General features: G+C 44.1%; 1 long non-coding RNA gene across 1 annotated transcript in view; it reads right to left on the minus strand.

Annotated features, from left to right (window-relative positions):
- Positions 1-4,753: 4,753 nt before the first annotated feature.
- The window catches only part of LOC132576043 (uncharacterized), a 285,396-nt gene continuing 278,023 nt past the window's right edge, over positions 4,754-12,126 (minus strand). The window contains exon 3 of the long non-coding RNA XR_009555725.1: positions 4,754-4,814. This is a non-coding gene — a long non-coding RNA (uncharacterized LOC132576043). The remainder of the gene's footprint in view (positions 4,815-12,126) is intronic.

A 12,126-nucleotide genomic window follows, 5' to 3' on the forward strand; every position in this document is an offset into this window, starting at 1 on the left:
GAAATGGGATCAAAATCTGTGCACTCTGAGTTTCCTTCTCTTTCCTATTTTCAAAAGACTTTGCAGAGTCAGAATACACATCTAACAATATTTATGTAACACAGCTCCATTGGGTTTTTCCAATTCACATAACTATGACTCTATGCAAAACCTAACAAGTGTTCCTCCCCAGAGATATGATTTGTTTTGGTATAACTCTGGCTGAAAGCATCTTGATAACCAGTCCCAATCACTGTAAGAACAACAGTGAGGCAATACTTTTCCAAACCAACTACAACAATAGAATTTTTCCTGTGTCTTTATACAAGCTTGTATACTTAAGCTTGACATGCTTTAGAATACAGCAGGCATCATATTGTACCAAGTCACTTTTATGAAGTACAGGTTCCCAGGAAAGCCTTTCTAGTGTATGTGGGACATCGCTTCATGCTAGTGGATGAAATATATTAGTAAATATAATAGTGAAGACTAAGAACAAGGAAGCAATTAATAAATAAAGCCCAGATTGCTTCCTATTATTTATATTAAAAAGGTTAACTCATTGCCTGCCTTCCCCTCCCTCAATATAGAGACAATAGTACTTACTGATTTAGCACAATCCTGCTTAGTAACTTCCTGCTTCTATTGTGGCTTTGGTAATAGCCAGAAGTAACTGAAGCAGAAACACAAAATAAGCTGGCATTGTGCTGTATGAGAGAGTAGCCTTGGATCATAAGAAAATAAGATCAGCCCTGCTGGCTCTGACCAATGGTCCATCTAGCCTAGCACCCTGTTTCATACAGTGGCCAGCTAGTTACCATGGAGGGCCAAACACAAGGTCAAGTCTTTCTCCTGATGCTTTCTCCTAAAACCCTGGTATTCAAAGGTTTGCTGCCCCATATAAGGAGGTACTATTAATTCACCCTGGCCAGTAGTCATAGATGGACCTACTCTCCATTAATCTAATCCCCTCTTAACACCATCTATGTTTGTTACCATCACTGTTTTCCAGTCCAAGTTTGGACCACTTCAGTCATCTGATCCCAGAGGATGCTGAAAGGGTCCTAGCAGATGTCAAGCCAACCACTTGCCTCCTTGACCCATGCCCATCCTGGCTGGTTAAAGCCTGTGGGGATAGAATACAGGTCCCCTGGGTGAAATCATCAACTTATTCTCTCCCCAGGGATGTTTCCAGTGGAGCTGAAGGAGGCAGTGTTTCATCCCCTTTTGAAGAAAGCAACACTGGACCCTATGATCCTCTCCAACTTCTTGCCCAGTTTTACACCTTCCATTTCTGGGTAAGGTAGTTGAGAAGTCAGTGACTGAACAGCTCCAGGCCTATCTGGATGATGCCTCCATCTTTGACCCATTCCAGTCTGTCTTCTGCCATAGCCATGGGATCAAGACAGTGCTGGTCACCCTCACAGATGACCTCTGGCAGCATCTGGATTGAGGTAGGTCGGTGCTGCTATTACTTTGAGATCTGACAATGGTGTTCGACATGGTTGACTATGATCTTATGACGAGCTGCCTCGCACCATAGAGGTTCGGGGGATCACCTTACAGTGGTTTTCCTCCTTTCTCTCAAGGTGGGGACAGAGAATGGCACTTGGTGGGCGGACCTCCCCATATCACCCACTGGCAATCCTCTTGCCAATGCTATTTAACATCTATATATGCCCCCTTGCTTAGTTAGCCCAGAAGTTTGGGCTTGGTTGTCACCAATATACGGATAACACCCAACTCTATCTGTTCTTGGACGGCAGCCTTAGCTCCACCCCAGAGAATTTGGCCAGGACACTGGAGGCCATGATTGGATGGTTATGGCAGAGTCAGCTGAAGCTAAATCCAATGAAGATGGAAGTGCTGTTCCTGGGTTGTGTCGGACTGGATCAGGTATCAGGTTCCCAGCCCTGGACAGTGCAATACTTGCACCAGCCCAGAAGATGGAAGAGTTTAGGTGTGATCTTGGATACCTCACTCTCTATGGAGGCCCAGGTCACCACTGTTGCCAGATCTACTTGTTACCATCTCCAACAGACCAGGCAGCTGATACCCTATCTCTCCCCCCAGAACCTAGCTACAGTGACCCATGCAATGATCACTTCCAGGCTTGACTACTGTAACTCACTCTACACAGGCTTGCCCTTGGGGACTGATCCAGAAACTCCAGCTGGTTCAGAATGTGGCAGCACATCCGCTGACTGCATTGCCTGTGCGGGCGTGCATTGGGCCAGTGCTTCAACAACTGCACTGACTACCAAATGAGTACTGAATTCATTTCAGGGTGTTGGTGTTAACCTTCAAAGCATTGAATGGCCTGGGACCAGCATATCTCCCCATATGTGCCCCATACCACCTCTCCCCATATGTGCCCCAAAGAGCTTTAAGCTCAGCCAATCAGCATCTATTGGTGGTCCCTGGCCCAAAAGACTTCCAATAAGCCATGACCAAGGCCAGGGCAATTTCCGCCCTGAAGCAGAACATACTCCCGCTAGAGATCAGGGCCCTGACAGATCTTTTACCATTCCACAGGGCCTGCAAAATGGAACTGTTTCACCAGGCCTTTGTTTGAGGTGATGGCCATCCAATTAAGCTGGCCTCCCTACCACAGCTCTCTCTGCATGGGCCTAGTTCTTAGAAGTTCCTGTACTCAGTGATTCCAGTTTCTGTCTTAATGTGTTCCTGGCTGATGGCTGTCTGTTTTAACCTCTTACTTTTAACTTTTTTAATATATATGTTTTAACTATGCTTTTTTATATATTGCGATCTGCCTTGAGGCCGCTCGCAGGGAGGGCAGAATATAAATTAGCTAAAACAAACAAACAAATAAATAAAATATATATCCACTGACGATAAATCCCACAATTTAACTACAAAATGAGCATATTTTATTTTGACTATTCTGAATCTACTGTCCCATCAACTTCATTGGTTGCCCCAAAGTTCTAGTAGTATGGAAAACAGAGAGAAAGATGTTTCTCTACCCTATATATGATGATACCCTATATATGATGATAGAAGATGTTAGAGTGCATTGAGACTGCACAGCAGCCAAGAAGGTCAGAGCGCCTGCTCCGGCTGCAACGCCACTGAGGATGTTCTCCGTAGCTGAGAACGAAACGTCTGGAAGAAAAACTTTCTCCAGTAGAACACGGCACTTGAGCCCGAAAGATTCTACAAACCCTAATGATGTTACCAGCCGTGAAAACCTGAAATCTTTGATAACATTCACAAACACTCTTTGGGTGCAATCTGTCAACCTGTTACAGATCCATGTAATGGTAACAGGATCCAAACCACATTTTACCAACTTGTCAACAAGGATAGTATGTGGAACCTTATCAAAAGCCTTACTGAAATCAAGATAAACAATGTCTACTGCATTCCCCTGATTCAGCAAGGTAGTTACTTTCTCCAAAAAAAGAGATCAGGTTAGTCTGACATGACTTGTTCTTGAGAAACCCATGCTGGCTCTTAATAATCACATCCATGCTTTCTAAATGCTCCAAGACCGACAGATTATTTGTTCTAAAACTTTTCCAGGTATAGACATCAAGCTGACGGGTTGGTAGTTACCCAGATCCTCTTTTTTCCCCTTCTTGAAGATGGGGACAACATTCGCCAACCTCCAATCTTCCAGGACCTCTCCTGTTCTCCAAGAATTGGGGTCCCTTCTAGGCTTGCCAGCCCCCAGGTCTTGGCAGGGGATCCCTTGGCTTTGCAGGCTCCTCCCTGCCACCGGTCAGCCACTGCCAACAGCCCCCCCCCCCAACAGCCACAATGTGCCTTTAAATCTCAGCAAAGCTTGCAAACTGCTTGTGTTTTGTACTGTGTGTCTTTAGATCTCAGCAGGAGGAAAGCTGCATGGATGGGGCGAGCTAGCAGAGCCACGTGGCTCTTGCTGGTTAGCGTGTGAAGCATATGAGAAAGGAAGAGAAGTCAGCACATTTCCTCTGTTTGTTTTGCATTTCTTTCAGAAGTCATGTGTATAGTAAAATGGAGTTAACTATAACCTGAATATGGGATGGAGGAAAACTCCACCCCCAGGCTGCTCTCCTTTTGTTTTTCTGTTAGTATGAAGAAATTGGTTGAAATACAACAGATGATTATATTCAGTAACTCCTGTGAGTAACTTGCCCCAGTGGGATCACAAAAGTGTGCTTGTGAACTTTTATTTTGGCTGCTTTGTGAGCACGCGTGTGTGTGTTCACTTTCAATTATTGGAAGTGCAGCTGCTGTGGGACAAGGAAATGAAGACTGTATTTGGGGGAACCGCACTGCTGTATTTTTATTTATTTATTTATTTATTTTAGGTAATTGGAAAGCCTTATGGCTCCACCCCCAAAATCTCCTGGCTCCATCCCCAGATATTTTCTGAGTTGGACCTGGCAACCCTAACCCCTTCCTGAACACAAAACAAATTTTAATATTTAGCTTTCCTATTCCAAAAGTGCAATTTGCTGTATGGTTTTTAGCAGAGGAATCTTACACATTGGTAAGAGAAAGAGCTAAGAATTCTGGCGCAATAAAGTGTTTGCAACTACTCCAATTGTATTCTTAGATGTTTTTAAAACTGATACATTACTAGGATTTCAGTAAAATCAAAAATGCCTGGAGTACTTTCTCAAAACCACCTTCCCTGGGTAATTTAGAACCATCTACAATATACAACACAAAACAGTTTTTCCATTGTTTTCAGTTTTTAAAAATAAACATTGCTATCAGTAGCAGAAGAACCAATCTAATAGAAATCTAGTAGTAGAAATACATACGTTCACTTGTTCTTCCTTCACTTCACTAAAAGTTTCCACAGATGTCGTTCTGCTTTTTACCTATTAAAGAAAAAAAAAAACAGCAAAGACATGAATCCATGCCTCAGACACACTGATGGGGAAAAAACAATTATACAAGTTAGTTACTTGTAGGAATCCATTCTTTTGAACAGCTATACAGGGAAAGTCAGCAGTGTTGCTTTTTGTGAAGGATGTAAATATAACTTTTAGACTGTTACTCATGTGGAGTGCTGGATTTACTACTACAAATTTTAGAAATTTTTATTTATTTTATTTATTTATTTTATTCTATTTATATCCTGCCCTACCCCACCGAGGTGGGCTCAGGGCGGCTTACAACACAAAAAGCTAACAAGGATCAGTTTAAAAATACGTTAATAATTATACAATAAAATACATAAATACATAAAAATACATAAAACTCACATCAATATGCACTATGCTACCTTTTCCTTAAATCAATTCTTCAAATATTCCAGTATTCAATAATCTGATGTTCGAGGTTTAAATATTCAGGCATTCCGATATCAATTAATTATATGCCAACTGGAAGAGGGCTGTTTTACAGGCCCTGCGGAACGGTTCAAGGTTCCGCAGGGCCCTCACCTCTTCCGGGAGCTGGTTCCACCAACAGGGAGCTGCAATCGAAAAGGCCTTGTCTCTGGTCGCTTTCAGACGGGCCTCCTTTGGCCCAGGGATTATAAGGAGGTTCTGAGACCCCAATCTCAGCACTCTCTGGGGAACGTGTGGGGAGAGACGGTCCCTAAGGTAGGCAGGTCCCAGAAAAACACACAATTTGACACTACCTCTCTGAGAAAGACATTTGAGTCATTATAGATTCGTTGCTTAAGACACAATTATTTACCTAGCACTTTGTACACACATGAAGCTGCCTTTCACTGAATCAGACCACAGTATTGTCTACTCCAGTCTCAAGCAGTGGTCTTTCGCATCACCTACTGGTCCTTTTAAATGAAGATGCCAGGGACCGAACATGGGACTTTCTGCATGCGAAGGAGATGGTCTGTCACTAAGCCACGATCCCTTCCCGCTAGGGTTGCCACATCGAACCCCAGAAATATCTGGGGACTTTGGGGGTGGAGCCAGGAGACTTTGGGGGTGGAGCCAGGAGACACTGGGGTGGAGCTAGGGGGAGGGGCGGAAACGGCGCCGGGGAGCGTGGCGGACCGCCCCACGGCCTCTTCTCCACTCGCCGTGCTGCTCCTCCGAGATGGGCTCAGGCTGAGCCCATCTCAGAAGAGCAGCCACGGAGTGGAGCAGAGGCGGCAGCGGCCTCTTCTCCGCTTGCCATGCTGCTCCTCTGAGATGGGCTCAGCCTGAGCCCATCTTGGAAGAGCAGCCATGGAGCAGAGCAGAGGTGGCAGTGGCAGCCTCTTCTCCGCTCCGTGCTGCTCCTCCGAGATGGGCTCAGCCTGAGCTCATCTCGGAAGAGCAGCCACGGAGCGGAGCAGAGGTGGCAGCGGCGCGGCGGCCTCTTCTCCGCTCGCCGTGCTGCTCCTCCGAGATGGGCTCAGCCTGAGCCCATCTCGGAAGAGCAGCCACGGAGCGGAGTGGAGCAGAGGTGGCAGTGGCGCGGCGGCCTCTTCTCGGCTCGCCGTGCTGCTCCTCCGAGATGGGCTCAGCCTGAGCCCATCTTGGAAGAGCAGCCACGGCGAGCGGAGCAGAGGCCGCCGCGCCGCTGCCACCTCTGGGGTGGAAGCGGAGGTGGGGGGGTGGAGGCGGGCCGGGGGCGTGGTGAGCCGCAAGTCTGGGTCCTAGAAGGGCCCGGATTCGCGGCTCGCCATGCTCCTGGCCTGCCTCGCCCTCCCCTGTGCTGCTGCCGTCTCTTGGCTGCTCCTCCGAGATGGGCTCAGCCTGGGCCCATCTCGGAGGAGCAACTGCGGTGGGCGGGGAGGGGGCGGCAGCGGTGTGGCGCGGCGGCCTCCGGGGGACTCGTCATGCTCCCCGGTGCCGTTTCCCTCCTCTCCCCCCGCTTCCATTTTTGGGGGGAGCGGGGGAAGAGGGTGGAAATCCTGGGGTCCCCCGCCAGGGCAGGAGGTTTGGGAAGCCTACTTCCCACCATATTCTTTCCATATAGATCACTCCACAGGTGATCAAATGTATATATTTAAAATACTTCTGGGTTTAGTTACAATAGCTCTTTAAGTGTTATAATTTAAACTAAAGGCTAATCAGAAGTTCATTTATGTCTGCACCCAGCTAACATATGCTCATCGTCTGTCTCCAGGCCTTCAGAACGTAGCAAACAATCTTGGTTCAGAGGTCTTAGATGCAGCCTGGCACAAGCTGAACTTACAATAAAACATGAGTTACAGTCAAGCCAACTTCTCTGACATATCGAAATATTCCCAGCACTGTGTTTTAGAGAGCACCATCGGAGACCTTAATTATAGACTTCTTGAGGGTAAAGAATGAAAAAACACAGATGGCACAATAATCAGGACAATTTAAATATACAAGCAGTCCAGCAAGCTTCACAACCTTGGAAGCTGAAAGACTTGCACTTGGCAAATGACTTGGAAGTTATATTCTGTTGGAAAGGTACAAGGCATGCATTATGGCCAAGAGTTTCTCATTCCATCAGTGGGAAACACAAATCAGCCAAAATTAAGCTGGACTGTCAAGTCACAGATGGCTTCTCCAAAAATTTCCAAAAAAAAGAGAGCAACTAATTGATTTCAAAAGCCTAATGGAATGATGCTAATGATATTTTGGATCTAGTTTTCAGTAGGTGCTCTATGTAGGACTCAGCCATTTCCAGTCCCTAGGTACATTCTGGGAGAGAAGATGTAGTATCTGAAAAAAAAAAAAACCTGGCAAAGTGAAATCAGATTGTTTCATAACTACTTCTCACTTAGCAACAGCGGCATTTAGCTAACCACATATAACAAATGTGTAGAAAGGTATCAAAAGCATAAAGTGAACATATGCATGCCAGGGAATCACAAGCAATCATGGGACCCTGAAATGTGCACTGTTAGGATTGCCAGGCCACCAGCATTGAGATCTACTGCTTAGAACTCTTCTGCACGGAAGCATTCCAGCAACCTGCTCCAAACGGACTGTTCTGATATAGACCCTGTACCTTTAAGAATTTCTTTGTATGCTCCCATGCAGGTTTGACTTTTTCAGGAAACATTTGGAAACATCTGGTTGTTTACAAGTGGTTTATCTGCACAATAATGCATACAGCATTAGCATCAGGGGCCATTTTGCAGAAAAAGAGGTTCTGGAGTTCATTAGCACAGCTCATCTGCACATGCCACACGCCCCGACATCACTGGAAGGTGTGCGAAATTACAGCAGCGTCTACCTTAAAATGCTTCTTGAATTTTAATTGTCATAATAAAACCTTATTCCCGTCATCCTTTTAAAAATGACTTTCTCCTATGTGGCCACAGTGGCATGAGGAAGATTTCCATCTGTCTGCTTTACATGTTTTGATTATTTTCCCATTTTTGTGTGTGTGTGGGGGGGAAATATTAGAACATTTGTCAAATCTTAGAGTTCAGCAATGTTCTCTCAGAGGGTTTGAACGCTGGAGCCCAGAAGCAAGGTTTTTTTTTTTGGGGGGGGGGTGTAAGAAAGAAAGAGCACAATAAAATTTAGAGGTTCCGGAGCTCCACTCCTGAGAGCTCCTGCCCAAAACAAGGTCTTAGAACACGGAGTGCACTTTTTTGTTATCTGAGGTTTCTTTCTGTGTTCTGCTTTTCAGGGGATCCCATAATCTGTGGGGCTCCAATCCACCACCCTGAAGCTGGCCGGTGGGGGAAACCCCACCCCGCAACCGGGACATCATCGTGCAACATCCTTAATGCACTGATGTCACTCAGATGTGATGTCACTGTGCCGAGGACATCACATGATGAGCCAGTTTGGTGTAGTGGTTAAGTCTGCGGACTCTTATCTGGGAGAACCGGGTTGGATTCCCCACTCCTCCACTTGCACCTGCTGAGATGGCCTTGGGTCAGCCATAGCTCTGGTATTTTTCAACCTGGAGCTGACAAACCAACATTGCCCAATAATTTTAGAACAGATAATAAAGGAACATATATTACTTTGAATCAAAATAAGGAAAAGTTTTCATTGAAATGTTGCCAAAGTGATAAAATATAGGCACTCAAAAATTGCAGGAATCTTTCAGGAATCTCTCTTTTGACTTACAAGCATCTATTCCTTTTATGAAATGTTTTCCAGTTCGTGCGATTTTTTTAAAATATAAAATCAGAACCATTAACTACTATCAGAGAGATAGAATCCATACCAAAATTGTGCTGTGATCATTATTTTCAGATCACAGGTGGTGTTTGAGAGCTTTTACCGGAAAGGATAGTAGCATTTGCTTTATTACACTCACTTTCATCTTCATGAAGGTGAAAGGTTATCACAAGAATAGTATTAATCCAGGATTATCACCTCTCAAATATATATAAATATATATCTTGTACAGCTGGGATTTGAAATAGGATCCAAAGTAAAAGCATATCATTGCAGTGCCAGACATGTTCAGTCTTCACTGGAAGCTGAATAGTAACTGCTTTTTTTTTTTAAGTAAGCAGACTGGTGGCTATGGCTTCACAGGGTCTTTTATATGACATATGAACCTTCTCAAAGCATTTCATCATGTAACTAAGGGCAACAGGTACATACAACACTATATTTTTAAGGATATGGTACCTGTTCTGTAGAACCACCCAGAAAATTTCTCATTTTCTGTGTGAATGTAGGACAGATTTTCACAAGCAAATGACTTCCCTCCTTACTGCCTTTGAAGCATATAGGCTTGCCCCAATTATGTTTTTATTTTTGTTTCTTTTAACAGTATATTTTGCTTCTCCCCTGATATACTGCTTTTTTTTGAGGGGGGGGGGGGAACTATTGAGTTTTAAAAGCAGTTTCGTATTTGGTCCGACCAGTTTCTGTGGAGAAGAGTAACAACTCAATATTCACAGAACTGCAAAAGCAGCTGGCACAGCAAATTACTTATACAATCTATATGCTAAACGTATTAGAGAAAATATTTTTTTTCTATCTGTTTGCAAAGTAGAAAATCTGGTTTCATAAAAGCATCAGCTATTTTAGCAGTCTCTACCATGGCACCTGCCATGGTACCCACGGACACTTGGCAAATGTTTTTTGAAAGTAGGTTTTTACATTATTTGCTTGATACTATTTTAATGTTGTAAGTTATCCTGGGGAAATATCTGGATGGAACTCTGGGTAATAAATGAAACATCAACCAATATCAAACTAAGCACATGGGCCTCACATGAAATTAAGAAGTTTAAACATTCATCTTTTTTCCCCCATTGATATGTAATGGTGGCATGCATGCTCTCCTCGTTTAAACACGTGTGTCCTTTTTTTAATCAAGGAAAATGACTTCTGATTTGTTGAAATGTCAGTCCCATTACTGCCTTGAGCCATATATCTCTGAGCCACTCTTCAAATCAAATTACTCTCACAATTTTGGGGGACTGAACATTTTTCTGCTAGGAGTAATTGCACTGCACTGTGTCATTTCTGTCAATCCAGTTTGGTTATTTAGGAACTCTAAGAGGACTTCTCTGAATAGGGTTGCCAATCTCCAGGTGGGGGCAGGGGATCCCCCAGTTTGGAGGCCCTCCCCCCGCTTCAGGGTCATCAGAAAGCGGGGGAGGGGAGGGAAATGTCTGCTGGGAACTCTGTTATTCCCTATGGAGATTTATTCCCATAGAAAATAATGGAGAATTGATCTGTGGGTATCTGGGGCTCTGGGGGGGCTGTTTTTTGAGGTAGAGGCACCAAATTTTCAGTACAGCATCTAGTGCCTCTCCCCAAAATATCCCCCAAGTTTCAAAACGATTGGACCTGGGGGTCCAATTCTATGAGCCCCAAAAGAAGGTGCCCCTATCCTTCATTATTTCCTATGGAAGGAAGGCATTGAAAAGGTGTGCCGTCCCTTTAAATGTGATGGCCAGAACTCCCTTTGGAGTTCAATTATGCTTGTCACAGCCTTGATCTTGGCTCCACCCCTAATGTCTCCTGGCTCCACCCCCAAAGTCTCCTGGCTCCACCCCCAAAGTCCCCAGATATTTCTTAAATTAGACTTGGCAACCTTATCTCTGAAGCTGAAAATACCAACCATATTTTCTTCTGCCTTCATTTTAATTGCTTGCTTCAACATATTTGTATCCTACTTTTTCACCCAAAGTGGCCATCAATAAAAGATACAAAGAATATCCTAAAATTCGCAATGGAATAAGGGGTGAACAAATAGAGCAATCTTAAAGTCACTTTTCTGGGAGTAAGCTTTATTGAGTAGATGCGAATAGGGTAGACCTCTTTAGGATTACTCTGATAGAACCAACCAGTATTAGAACTATCCTTGCAGACAAAATAGCAGTTAATCTCAAAATTCCTCAAAAACAAATAGCAATTTTGGCAACATTTTTACAAGCCAAATTAGGGGGAAATTAGGGGGAAATTCCTGAGATACCTTAGAACCAAATCATTTAGAGATTTACAGGTCAAAACAAATACTTTGAACTGAAAACCAGTCATATTTTCCTCAAGTTATGGTTATGTGATCGAACAGTTCACCCCATTAGCATTATGGCAATGAAGGGGGTTTTCTACACACACAGCTTATTTCTGCTTTTCTTAGCAGTAAATTTGTCAGCATTGGAAACAAACTGAGTACAGGGGTTCTGCAAGTCTCCCTTCCCTCTGCAGCTTCGCAGTTGCCACGTCAGTTTATTTTCTTACAAAATATGCCTTAAAAATTAGGAATTTTGAGTGAGGGTGCTGCTATTATCAGTGGTATCACAGAGCCAACACCTTTATTTTTCTCTTTGTTGGGCATGTACTAGAGGACCAGCTTGACATGTGCATGCGTGAGAACTGGCATGTTGTCCCTGTGGACAAATGCTTTCCACGCAAAGATTCACCCCAGTATTTGGATGTTTAGAGCCACAAACTGGTTTTAAAAGTTCTCCTGTCAACAAACAGCAGGCAAAAGGAGAGGCGTTAACTCCCCCATCTAATTAATTGCTTTCAAGCAGTCATGTAAATGACTTTAGCAGGCCGAGAAAGGGGGTTCAATCCACAACAGTCCACACCAGGATCTAAAAGGATAACAAATACCCTCCAAAGACATGCAAAATCAACTTCCAGTGAAAAATAAACATAGTATGTGGGGGGAAATAGATATCAAGGCTTTAAAAAGATTAAAAATCAACTTGTGTACACATGGAAAAGCTTCCTTTTGGGGGGGGGGGTCAAGGCACATCAAAAAGGTTGAGCATAAAGGCAAAGAGTGAAGGCTGAGTGGTCAGAAAGAAGCATGGGC

Source organism: Heteronotia binoei, chromosome 8, assembly GCF_032191835.1.
Source record: "Heteronotia binoei isolate CCM8104 ecotype False Entrance Well chromosome 8, APGP_CSIRO_Hbin_v1, whole genome shotgun sequence".
Lineage (NCBI taxonomy): Eukaryota > Metazoa > Chordata > Lepidosauria > Squamata > Gekkonidae > Heteronotia > Heteronotia binoei.